Source organism: Lissotriton vulgaris, chromosome 9, assembly GCF_964263255.1.
Source record: "Lissotriton vulgaris chromosome 9, aLisVul1.2, whole genome shotgun sequence".
Taxonomy (NCBI): domain Eukaryota; kingdom Metazoa; phylum Chordata; class Amphibia; order Caudata; family Salamandridae; genus Lissotriton; species Lissotriton vulgaris.
In genome coordinates, this window is record NC_141697.1 from 127655413 (window position 1) to 127669364 (window position 13952).

General features: G+C 46.2%; 1 protein-coding gene across 2 annotated transcripts in view; it reads left to right on the forward strand.

Annotated features, from left to right (window-relative positions):
- The window catches only part of EXD1 (exonuclease 3'-5' domain containing 1), a 995593-nt gene that overhangs the window by 602603 nt on the left and 379038 nt on the right, over nt 1-13952 (forward strand). The gene's annotated exons all lie outside the window — the stretch shown is intronic.

Below are 13952 nucleotides of genomic sequence, written 5' to 3' on the forward strand. Positions count from 1 at the left end.
TTCTACTCCCGATTCTTCCTAATTCGAAAGAAGGAGAAAAAATGGAGACCTATATTGGACTTGAGAAACCTCAACCAATGCCTCAAAAACCAGTCATTCCGTATGGTGTCCATCCAGGAGGTGCTGCAACTCCTCAATGCGAACGACTTTATGGTGTCTTTAGACCTTCAAGACGCATATTTTCATATACCGATCCATAGGAACCACAAACAATTTCTCAGGTTCGAGGTGGCGGGCAAGCATTACCAGTTTTGAGTATTGCCTTTCGGCCTAAAGTCGGCACCACGCATGTTTACCAATTTTCTATCTCCAGTAGCAGCATACCTCCGCCAACATCACCATGTCTTCCCGTACATAGACGACTGACTCGTCAAGGCACCTACTCGCGCAGGCGTGACCAAGTCCTCCAAAGCCTGTCTTCAGCTCTTCAATGGTCTGGGCCTTACTCTCAACGAGGAAAAATCTGTCCTTCAGCCGTCCCAGTGTCTCACTTTCCTCGGAGCTGTCCTAGATACTGCTCAGAGAAAGGCTTTCCCTTCACAGGAAAGTCAAGTGAAACTACGGACCTTGGCCGCCCGGATTCAATCCAAAAAGTCCATCACCGTGCTCCTGTACAAGTCCTTGTTAGGATGATGTCCTCTAACATCCTGTTGGTCCGACACTGCCGCCTTCGTATGCGTCCACTTCAGGAGGCGCGATCAGCTCAGTGGATTCAATGCAGGGGATCCTTCGACGTCATCCGGATAACTCATACCATGGTCCAGGCTCTGAACTGGTGGCTTCATCCACAAAATCTAAGGCAAGGCCTTTCGTTCATACTTCCAATCTCGCCACATGTGATAACTATGGATGCGTCCTTGGAAGGTTGGGGGGGCGTTCCTTCAGGACCTTCAAATCAACGGGCAGTGGTCCCTGGCAGAGAAGCTACTGCACATAAACCTCCTCAAGTTAAGGGCAGTTTACCTGGCAATAAAAGCGTTCCTGCCCAGGGTCAGAAATTCCCCAGTGCTTGTGAGAACAGACAACACCATCACAAAGCACTATCTGAACAAACAAGGTGGAACATGCTCTCTGTCGTTGTCTCAAGAATTTTAAAAAATTTGGAAATGGCTTCATCACATTTCCCTTTGGGCGGAGTACGTCCCAGGGACGGACAATGTCCTGGCGGACTCTCTGAGCAGGCAACGTTCCGTGTACCACGAGTGGGAGCTGGATCATCAACTTCTCAGCTCTGTATGCGCCCGATGGGGCAGGCCTCATCTGGATCTGATTGCGACACAACACAACGCAAAACGCCAACATTACGCAAGCTGGCATCCCCAGAAGAGATCACTGGGGATGCATTTTCGATCGGATGGTGCAACATCTTTGCATACTCATTTCCTCCATTTCTCCTGATTCCCTGGGTCCTCCGGAAACTGAAGTCTGAGTATTGCACCCTGATTTTAATAGCACCAGCGTGGCTGCGCCAACACTGGTTTACAGAGCTCCATCTCCTGTCGCTGGAACCGCCAATTCTATTCAAGCCTTGCCTGACTCGCCTTACAATGAACCAAGGGCAAGTCCAGCATCCGGATCCAGCATCTCTCAGATTATCGGCTTTGCTCCTGAGTTCAGAGAATTTCAACACCTAGACATTCCTCAAGAATGCAGGGCAGTCTTAGCCCAGGCTCGGGCGGACAGTACCAACAAGACTTATTCCCTAAAGTGGAAAAGGTTTTGTGTATGGTGTAAAGCAAATAAGATGCACCCTTTTTCATCAACACCTGCACAAATTCTACCTTACCTTCTCCATTTGGCGCACTCAGGACTTGCCCATGCTTCTATTAAGGTCCACCTGGCGGCAATATCTCACTTCAGGCATTCGTCATCTGGTACTTCCCTCTGGTCCAATAGACTGGTTAAGCAATTTTTAAAAGGCCTGTTTAGGACATTCCCTCCGGTGCGAGCTTTACCACCCACCTGGCAGTTAAACATTGTTCTTGCTCAACTGATGAAACATCCCTTTGAGCCAATACACAGAGCCGACATCAAATGCCTGTCTTGAAAAAACGCTCTCTTGCTAGCGCTCACATCAGCAAGGCGTGTAAGTGAGCTGCAAGCCTTCTCTATTCAGGATCTTTTCTTGCAATTCAAACAGGACAGAGTTATCCTGCGGCCAACCCTAAATTCATCCCAAAGGTTCCATCTAATTTTCACCTGAATGAACCTATAGTCTTGCGGACTTACTTCCCAAATCCACTTTCCGCAGCGGAGAGGTCTCTCCACTCTTTAGACCTCAAGCTTTGTCTGAAGTTTTACATTCACAGAACAGTTTCGGAAATCCAACCAACTTTTTGTCGCCTTCAGCAGGCCCAGAAAGGGTCTTCCTTTCACTAAGCAGAGCAGTTCTCATTGGATCTCTGCAGCCATTACTTTCTGCCATCAACAGGCAGGTCATCCTCTGCATTCTAAAGTTCGAGCTCATTCAACCAGAGCTGTCTCCACTTCAATGGTGCTCTTTGCAGGAGTGCCCATTATTGACATATGCAGAGCGGCGACGTGGAAGACACCACATACGTTTACCAGGCACTACTGCTTGGGTTCTGAACTTATGAAAGATGCAGCAGCGGGTCAAGCTGTGCTCCGTCATCTATTTCACTAGAGGTGAGCCTTCTTTCTTCATCCCAACTTCCTACTGCCTACTTGCACATTTCTCTGTTATATTGTTTTTGGTACTTGTTATATTTCACAAATGGTATTCTTATATCGTGTGATTGTACATGTTGTACCATACGAAATGTGCTGGTTATTGCTTGCTACTCTGATTCAGGCATGTGAATCTATGAAAGATACCCATAATACTGGATAAGAAATGCGTTACTTACCTGTAACTGCAGTTATCCAGTATTGGTATCTTTCATAGATTCACATTCAACCCACCCACCTCCCCTGGAAGGGCTCACCTTGGTTCTCTCAGTAGGTACTACTTAGCACTGTGCTTACGAAAATCTGAGGGACTAGGGCTCCTTCCAGGAAGGTTCTAGAGGGTGGTGATATCTGATTGGCTCTTGGCCAAAGTTTGGTCCTTTTTACAAAAGGACATGGATATGTTACTAATGAGAGGCCTCTGGCCTATTGCTATGTATATGTCTTTATGACATTACCCTTTTTATATACCGGGGACTCCCGCCCCTACTATGGGGAATGATTCAGGCATGTGAATCTATGAAAGATACCAATACTGGATAACTGCAGTTAAAGGTAAGTAACGCTTTTCTTCTGTCCTGGGCTCTCGTTTGGAGAGTACATATGTTGTGTAATTGCGATGCACTTTTGTCCTAAGAGGATAAATGTAAGGCAGCTCCGGGCATTGTTACATTGAACAGAGGTGCGGTATCACGTTCTCTGCAATTCCGCGCCAGAAACCTAAAGTAACATTTCCGAATTCGAAGGGCACTCATTTGAAGCATGGGTGTGTAGCTTGTCATCACCTAGCAAAGGCTGCAACGGTATGATAAACCTCACGGGAGTGGGGGCTAATTCCTCTAAGAAAGTCGCGGTAAAGAATAAAATACATTAATCCTCAAGGACGAGTCACATGACGTGTACTCCTTGGGCTCGTCTTAGCATATTTCTGGATTCAGGAAGAAGGTGTTGCGGTCCCCCGTAGGGTATTCGTCGCAACTGATGAAAATCCAATGGTCTTGGTTAGGTGTTTGTGTCTGTGGGTGGAAACACCATACTCGTCAATGTAAGAATTAATTTTTAGCTGTGGTACCGCCACGTTCATTTGCCCAGATAAGACGTTTTAGACTAAAAATGAAAATCAAAGTGTTGGTTAGAATTATTAGGAGGATGGGAAAAGAAAAGAATCCGCAAGGCATCACTGGCATCTAAAATAAAGTTTTGGCCTTGTATGGAGGGATGAGTACATAAGGGTGCTATGACGTGGGTCTGATCAGTTGTCTTTTGCTGGGCAACAACCCATCAAGCTTTTAATGTCTCGCACTCTCTTGTTGGGTACCAGACCAGTATGTTCAGAGTTTAAGCAATGACCGAACGAATGCTTGCCCACCTTGCGGAACTTGAGAGGGGCTTATGGCATGAGCTTCTGCTTAAATTAGCCTCTTTTGGTAAGGAGAATTAGGTGCATTCTGCATTTGGAAAGTGTTGCTTAGGTTTTCCTCATGTGGCATACTTTCAATGCCATTTCAAGTGCTTTTTGTTCTTTGTGCTCATTTATTGTAATTTACCTGCTTGTCCAAAATACTGCTTTTCAACTTTTGTTAGCTTCTGTTGGGGTCATCGGTTAAATTACTAGACTTACTGTCATTAGAACTCTTTGCGTAAGCACACCATCAACTCTCCGGCCACTCTGGCTAGTTTTATGCCAAGTATATCCCTAACAGCTAATCCATAGTTTAAAAAAAAGCATTAAAATGCAATAGGTCTCGCCTTTCATTAAGTTAATGCCATTTACATTGCTATACAATACCATTAGCAAAGCAAATGGCTTTAACTTAATCAAAGGCGAGACCTATTGCATTTTAATGCTTTTTTTTAAACTATGGATTAGCTGTTAGGGATATGCTTGTTCAATGTAGAATTGCTGACTGTGAGGGGTTTGATACAGATAAAAGCTGTCTGGAGTAGGGCATGCATTTGGAACAGACCTTGAGTATCTTAGTGTTGCAGATTTAGCAAGCATATCGCGAGAAGGTTATACTTACAGGGGGACACAGGGAGCCACACTCGTGCCCCCCCACTTCTGGATATTGATTTGTTGCCGCCATTAACTACTATTGGATATGAATTACGTTTGAGTTGACAGCCGGGACGGAAGTCGAACCGGCTGAAAGGATTCTTGATATTTTTGCCATCTGTCCGATAGCCCTGAAGAAGTCGTGGGGTAATCCCAGACGTAACACGTGTTGGCTGGGCACCTGGAAATTAAATGAACCTGAAAAAGGAGAAAAAGAACCTCGTTTGGATCATATATTGTGTGATTTGTGGGATACTCTCAGTATTAACACTGTTAAATATAATTACGTGTGCACAAGTTCCTTGTTTATGAGTATCTTAAGGAACTTGGTTTTCTTTGAACAGTTGTATACAAATTGAATACCATGTCCAATGAGGATTTCCCATATATCTGTGGTTGTTTACTAGGTTACCCGTAAAGTGTATGGTATTGGGTCAGTGTTGCACATAACAGATGTTTGCTAACCCTAAGGGAGTTGTATCTGTGATGGTAATAATGATGCTTCACATTATTCTGAGCTATTTTGTTTCAGGCCTCTAATGTCATACTAGTTTATAGTGTAATGTGTACAAAAGAAGCGTGGATGATCTCATCAGTGATATCATTAATGATGTCATTTTAGATGTCATCAGGGAGTCATACATGATGTCATAGAACAGGTTATGAGTGAAGTAATATGTAAGGTCATAAGCAGTGCATGGCAGGGACGCAAGTTATAGTTTGGTTTGTTAACGAGAAGTCGAATTTCGCTCTGTTTTTTGTTCAAAACATTCATGTTGTCACTGACCTATTCACTAAGCTATAACGTAACTTTAATCTTTGTTTTTTCACTGAATTTGTAAGGTGGTTTTAGAAAAAAATGTTTAAATATCTTTTTATCACAACTACCATAACTTTATTTTAACCTTTGAAAATATACCTGTGAAAATATATAATACAAGTGAATATATATATATATATATATATATATATATATATATATATATATATATATATATATATATATATATAATACCCGTGAAAATATATATTCACTGAAAAACCAAAGATTACCCTGGCGTTATAGTTAGGTTCAGATTTTACACACACAAAACCATAGAAATTCAGCAGTTCTAGTTATCGCTATGTCAAGCTCCCGCCATGCACCGTTTCACATCGATAATTTCAATGTAAATGTTGTAGTGATTATATCAAATATTTAATAGACGTCATGAGTGATGTAAAATTTGAGGTAAGTAGCAATGCATGGCGAGGGTGCAAGTTTGTTACCTTAGGGCACGAGATAACTAGAAATGTTGATTGTCTATGGTTTTGTGTGTGTAAAATCTGATCCTAACTATAATGTCCCTCTAACCTTTGTTTTTTTCAGTGAATTTCTACGTTTTTGTAATGCTATTTCCTAACTATCACGTTCCTGTAACATTTGGTTTTGGGTGAGTGTGTGAATGGATTTGTGAGTGGACATGTAAGTAGCTGTGTGGGTGTGTTTGTGGGGGTGTGAATGGCTGTGTTGGTCTGTGAGTGTATGTGCAAGGGGCTGTGTGGGTGTAAGTGGGTGTATATGTTTTTTTTTATTAGGGTCTGGATCTGCGTATCTGCAGCGGACCACATAGGAGGCTGCACTAAGCACCACAGTGGATCTGTAGATCATTATTCCTGAAAAAATGTGTTTTTTACACCATTTCTTCCCCATGAGGGGAACCCTCACAGACTCCTCCAACAGTCACATGGGGTCAGAGTACATCTACGCTGACTCCTTCTATCACGTAAGTTTTATGTACTAAAAGGCAATATATTATGTTGTTACTAGTGGTATAGTGTGGGTAAGTAATAGCAACATTTTGAAAAATGAAACCGGGAAATAATTGAATTAATTGATGGAATATCAATATTATGTGTTTAGAGTGCTGACAACTTCTGGGCCCAGTGCCACTGCACTTGCTGCAGCATTCAAATCATGACTCTAATGCCTGAAAGATAACAGCAATTGTGACTGCCTGTTTAGTAGTATAATATAGCAATATTAGGTGTTTAGTGAGGTGCCTGGGCTTTGGTCATGGTTCCACTGTACCTGCTGCCCTATTGAAATCATTTTTTTAAACAAACTTTATTGAATTTGACACAAAGTTTCAGTTAGTATCAATACATCGTGCCTTATTTTGAGCTGGATCATAATTCTCCAATTCACTTATACACCTTACACATTAGTAGGGAAAAAGTAGTAACGATCATTCCAAGTGTCATAGTACTTCCCCCCTCCTATGTCTAATCCCTGAGGATATTTCCAGTAGTGTCCAATTTGGAGCTCTTGTATGCGTCCTTGTTCTGGATTGAAGCCCCTTAACCCAGAACAGCCCACCCTCCCTACCCACCTCTCAGGCGTGTCACTGGCATATAAATAGTCGGTGGGTGCGTGAATAGCAGTATGTTGATTGATGACATGTCGGAAGAGTGGGTGCCTATGTAGAGGTGCAAATATGATTGAGATGAAAAAAAGGGAACGTGGTGCAATTTGGAAAGGTTGGCAAAGATGAATGGTATGTCATGTATAGTGTTGTGAGCTTAAGGGAATAGGGAATGGAGCGTGATTTTGATCGGTTTGAGGTGCAAGGAGGGCATATGTGGCAAGAAATTGGATATGTGGCCAGGAGAAGTGTTTTGGGCAAGGTGAGTTTACAGAGAGCAGTTTGAAAGCGGGTTAGAAGATGGGACAAATAAAGTATTAGGGGGGAGGAGGGGGGAATGTAATTTGAGTATGTCAGACATTTGGGGATGAACGAGGGGTTCCATTAAAAGTTATTTATATAAATGAATACTCGTACAAATATCACATTTTGTTTTGATTTTCAAAGGGTCCTTTTTAAATTGGCATAATACTGACAATATGCATTGTTACACATATATAAGTAAAGAATAATGGAGTAATGGTGAATGCTTTATTGTTACTTGTAGTTACCCCTGAAGAAGGGCTCGCGAAGTCCGAAATGCGTAAAAAACATGCCTTGGATGAATTATGTGCCTGTTCGTTTTCTTGACAGAGGTCCAGATGGTTACATCTTGAACATTTGAAACCTGGGAAATAACATGATACCCCATGAGTGGATCAAGTGTGGTTTAAGCACAGTAAAAGGAACAACGCATTGCGTACTTGGTGTAAAATGGAGGATAAATTCAAAGCATTGTGTATTCTCAAATTTAGCTGTGCAATTGGTTTTGGGGCGAAGTGTCGCCCCACATAGCACTGTTCACTATCCCTCTGCCACAGCACCAAACCAGTGAGCACGCATCTTTTGACGATTTCAGGATAAACATGGTCGAATACAGTAGAGAATGGTGTGCATCCCAGCACTTCTTGAACTAGCAGATAAACCTCATCTTGTTAGTCCCATTTCCTTCAGCTGTGGTCGCACACTAGATCTGAGGTACCTCTACTAGATCCCACATATAGTATCAACAGCATCATGCTACTTCTAGAGACCCTCTAATCGACGCACTTCCAGGTAAGGCCGGTAACTGTGGTCTAACCTATTCCCTCTGAGGGCGCTTCTAATGGATCCTCCCCCTCGTCTGCATCTGGGGCCTTGAGTGCCGAAACTAAAGCTTCCCATGCTCTGGCTGCATCTAAAGTTTTCTCACTCCCCGTTCTTAGATAGATTTGCAACCTGATTATACCTTCACATTCTATCCACTTAGTTCATTCGTCCACCAGGCTACACTTGGACCTTGTTTTGCTTTCCAGTGCATGGTAATGTCCCTTTTGGCTAAGAGCAAACCCATGTCTAACAATTTGCTTTATGTTTGGACGTTTGCGGGAACCAGTGCAACAAGCAATAATTGAGGGGTGCCACAGTGTCTCTATCAGTGACTCCAACCAACATCGCTGTCATCTCCTCCCAGAAATCTCCCATTAGCGGGCAGTCCCAGAACATGTGCTTGAAGTCCGCATTGTGCAGTATGGGTCGCAAAGTACTTATTAATTTTCTCAGGAGTTAAATATGCCCGGTGTAATACGTAAAAGTGTACCAGATGGAATCTCGGATTTCTGGTGCTTTTCCAAGCTCTTTCCACCAGCTCACCCCAAGCTTTCTCTGGGATATCTTCTCCCCTGTCCGCCTCCCACTTTAGGTGCCCCTCCAAGAGGGGAGATAAGGCTTCCCTCGTAATGCGCCTGTACAAACAGGTGACCGCCTTAAATGTGCCTGCCGCCATCACTACGTATTGACACCCCAACGACGTTGGTGGTTCGGTGAGTCCCCTTCCCTAGTGTTTTCGTATGGCCGCAGTGAGGGGCGAGTGCAATAGAAAATACCCTCCCGGGTAAGTCATACTGGTCCTGCAGGTCATCAAATCGGATCAGTTCACCCTCCTCGTACAAATCTCCCATTGCAGCCAATCCCTGGTCCACCCAATTCGACAGAGCTCTGCCAGCTACCCCTGTGTGGTAAGGCCTCACACATAAGTAACAAGATTTCTGGGGCATAGGGGCACCCAATCTTGGCTCGCCACAGGTATTAGTGCCAGCAGCATCTAGCTGTATCCAACTCCATGGGGAGGGCCTGGGCCCGGATAGGGAGTCTTAAAGTAAGTCGGGATAGGAGCCGCAGAGTTATCAAGTGGTCACCCACGTCCTCCTCTCCCGGTAAATGCCCCGCTACCCACTTCGTGAGCCATTGGAGCTGTGCCCACAGATAATAGACCTTGAAGTCAGGCACCGCCCATCCCTCTTCCTCTCTAGATCTCATTAGTGCATTAAGTGCCACGCTCCACCTGCCTGTCCCCCATAAAAACCATGTAACCATTGATCTGAGTTGAGTGAAGCAGCGTGGCGGTATCCAAATTGGTAGAGTTCCCAAAAAAATACAACTGTATCGGTAGGGTTACCATTTTAAGTAAGGCCTGCTACCGATAGTGGCAAAGTGCTCTAAAAGTCAGTTACTTTTTGTGCTTCTTATAGCTCTTCCTATGTTGCCCTCTACGAGATCTCCCTGAGGGTGATATATTTGGGTGCCCAGGTAAATGAGACATCTATCTTCCCATCTCACTCCCTCATTTCCCTGTGGCCCTACTCTGCAGTCCTTCGTCGGGAATAAACATTTCGACCAGTTTACTTTTAATCTCGCCACTCCACCCAGGGCCTGAAGCAAGTCCTTCGCTCCCCGAAGTGCCTCTCCCGAATCCGCCAGGAACATCAGCAGGTCGTCCACACACAACGCAATGTGGTGTGTCAGCCCATCAACTACAAGGCCTTTATAATGTTGCCCTGTGCGGGCGCGGGTGGCCCAACTGCAAGGGCGAACAGTAGGGGGGAGAAGTGATACCCCTGTCTTGTCCCCCTCCCTACCCCACAGGCATCTGATATCAGGTTCCCCATTTTTACCCGAGCAGTGGAGCTGGAGTATAGAAGCACAGTCCAGTCCATGAACTTATCTCCCAGCCCAAACCGCCGCAACACATGGAATAGATATTGTCATTCTAGGCCATGGGTACTCACAAACTTTCTCTCGGGGCCAAATTTACACTGTGAATTGTGTCCGAGGGCCGCACCAGTGGGGGCGGGGTCAGTGGGGGAGGGGGCGGGGCTAGAGCAATAAAAAAAAAACTGACCATGAGGTTGATCACTGGTCCCTGCAGCGGACACCTTCATGCACTGAGCCACCAGAACCGGCATACACACATCTCTCTCTCTTGCTCTCTCTGTCTCCCTCCCTCCCTCTCACTCTCCCTCCCTCTGTCCCCCTCCCTCTGTCCCCCTCCCTCTCTCCCCCTCCCTCTGTCTCCCTCCCTCTGTCTCCCTTTCCCTCTCTCACTCCCTCACTCTGTCACTCCCTTCCTTTCCCTCCCTCCCTCCCTTTCCCTCTCTCACTCCCTTTCCCTCCCTTCCTTTCTCTCCCTCCCTTTCCCTCTCTCACTCCCTCATTCACTCTGTCTCTTTCCCTACCTCACCCCCTCACTCTGTCACTCCCTTTCTCTCCCTCCCTTTCCCTCCCTCCCTTTCCCTCCATCCCTTACCCTCCCTTCCTTTCCCTGCATCCATTTCTCTCTCTCTCTCACTCCCTCACTCTGTCTCCCTTTCCCTCCCTCTCTCCGTCTCCCTTTCCCTCCCTCACTCCCTCACGGTCTCCCTTTCCCTCCGTCGCTCGGTCTCCCTTTCCCTCCCTTACTCTCTTACTCCATTACTCCCTCACTCTGTGACTCCCTTTCCCTCCCTCACTCTGTCTCCCTTTCCCTCCCTCACTCGGTCTCCGTTTCCCTCCCTCACCCGGTCTTCCTTTCCCTCCCTCACTGTCACTCCCTTTCCCTTCCCCTTCCCTTTCCCTTCCTCCCTCCCTTTCCCCCCTACCCTTTCACTCTCTCACTCCCTCACCCGATCTCCATTCCCCTCCCTCACTCCCTCTCTGTCACTCCCTCCCCCCCCCCCTTACCCTCCCTTTCCCTTCCACCCAGGGCACAAGTCCTAAAAAAAGAAGTGGGGGGACGCTGACGTCACAACAAGAAGTGATGTCACGAAAGGTGGCTTGCACCTTCAGATTCATTGCCTCCTCTTGCTCGCCCCTTAGATGCGATTGCATCAGAGAAGCCAGTGCGTGAGCAGCATTCTGAATGAGCTCCAATCTCACCCCAGAGAGGCCAAATAGTGAATGTGCTGCTCCATGTGCTGCAGTTATTGAGCTCCCGGTAAAATAAGTGGGGGGACGCTGTCCACCCGCGTGGAACCTTGACTTGAACCCTGCTTCCACCCTCCCTTTCCCTCCTTCCCTCTCTTAATTCCTCACCCGTTCTCCCTTTCCCTTCCTCACTTAGTCTCCTTGTCTTTCCCTCTCCCTCTTTTCTCACCCTGCCTCTGTGTCAGCCTGGGCTGAGACAGCTTCGGAGCGCACACACAGATGCACCGAGCGCATTAACAGGTCTTTAAAAGACCATTAGCATGTAAATGAGGCTGTGTTGTTCACCTCTGCCCCTGCAGCTCCACTCCAACTATGGCAGGAATCCCCCGGCCGGCCCCCACAGAGCAGCAGAGTCTAAGAGTCGCGCTGCTGTAACTTAGTTTGCAGACACTCTTTTTTAAAAAAAACAATTCAAACACTGGTATGATTCAAACACTGGTATGATGTGTGCAAGGTCCACGGGCCGCCAGGGAAGGCTTGCCGAGCCGCCACTGGCCCGCGGGCCGTACTATGAGTACCCCTGTTCTAGGCTATCAAATGCCTTTTCTATGTCCACTGCGGAAATAGTCGCCAAGTCCTTCTCAAGTGTCTGCCCCCAGCACCCGCAGTAGTCTCCTAATGTTAAGAGCTGTGTTTCTGGTGGGGATAAACCCTGATTGATCCCCGTGGATCAGTGTTGTCATATGTGGGAGTAATAGAGCAGCTAGTATACGGCTGAGGATTTTGTAGTCCAGTTTAAGCATTGAAATGGGCCAATATTCCATTTTGTCCCATGGCTGTTTCCCCAGTTTAAGCAGGGGTATAATAATCGCCTCTCTGGTGGAGATGGGCATATGTCCCAATTGTTTTGCATCATTGTATAACTGCACAAATTTGGGGGGGGCTAATAAATCAATATATTAAAAAGTAACTAAAATTCAATTGGTAGGCCTTCTGTTCCCGGGGTTTTGTTTCTTGACATATTTTGAAGGGCCTGTCTCACTTCCGCAATTTCCACGTCCCGCCCCAGTGTGTCTGCTAACTCTTCATCTAAATTTGGTAGGTCCATGTCTCGCAGGAATCTGTCCATGTCACCCTGCTCTTATACAACTTAGTGTAGTATTCTAGGAACAAGTCATTTATGCATTACTGATGATATCTCGCGTCATGATTTTGATCTCTAATTTCTAATATGGTCGTACCTCTCCTCGCCGGATTGGCCAGCCAGGTCAATAAGGCTCCTAATTTTGTCCCTCTCGAAATAAGCCTGCATCAAATATTTCTTGTAGTCAAAGCAGCAAAGACGCTCAACCTGTACTGCTACTGCTTCTCTAGCCTCTAAGAGTTCTCCCTGCATGTCTGCGTTCCCCGGCCTTTCCTGTTCTAGTTCCGTGAGATGCTGCTCTGCACTCTGTACATCTTGGAGTAGGACCTTCTGGGTACCCGTCATGTCTTATATACAGTGACCCCTGATGACTGTTTGAAATGCATCCCATTCTTACCAGTGAGTCCGTGGCTCTGTTAGCATTTTCGTGGAAATATTGGTCAATAGCCGTGCCTATCAGGGTATGAAACAGCTGGTCCTCAAGGGCCTCCAGCCTCAACCTTCACGTGGATATTCTGGACCGCGCTTGGGACCAATTTAGACATGCCAATTCTGGGTTATGATCAGAGATCATCCGAGTGAGGTAATCACTGCTGTGTATTCCCTGATGTACATCAGGGGAGCACAGAATTGCATCCAAGTGCACATGCATTTCATGGATCACCGAAAAGAAGGAATAGTCCCGAGCGCTGGGATGCTGAGCTCTCCAGGAGTCCACCAACCTCCATTTCTGCTGCCAGTTCTGCCATATTTCTGCTATTTTATGTGTGAGTGCATCAGGAAACAGTGGGTGAAAGCCTTCAAGGGCTACTTTCAATATGCAATTAATATCTTCCACCAAAAATACCGAACCCAGGAGTACAGGGGCCAGCTTCCTAGAGACATTTGAGAAGAAATTGGATTGGTCTGTGTTGGATGCATAGATACTGACCAGTACTATATCCCTGCCATCTAGCCTTCCAGAGACTACTACATATCTACCATCAGGGTCTCTGATTTGCTGTGTGCACTGGAAGGGTACTCCCGCCCTCACCCATACCAGGCCCCCTAAAGTGAATTCAGAGAAGTTGGACCTGCCCTCGCCAGGACGCTGCACTGCCGCTCCCTCCTTCGCCATGATGTGGGTCTCTTGGAGTAATGCAATTTGGAACCCCCTACAGACCAACTATGCATGTATTTTATGCCGTCGGTCATTGTGTGCATCCCTCTCACATTCCACGAAGTACATTTTAGAGCTAATGTGTGTCCCTTTGTAACGATGAAACCTTTCCCCCGGTGAAGTCTGCCCCAGTGACGCGCCTTCCCCAACATCCCAGTCTACGAATCCAACATAACTCCCAAGTCCCCCACCCCAGGACGGGTACTGGTGAACCAATCCCCATCCAAACTGTTTCTAGCTCTGAGAACATCCACTATTGAGTAGAGGGGTGATCAGTCACCAGTTCCTCCCAAGTCCCCC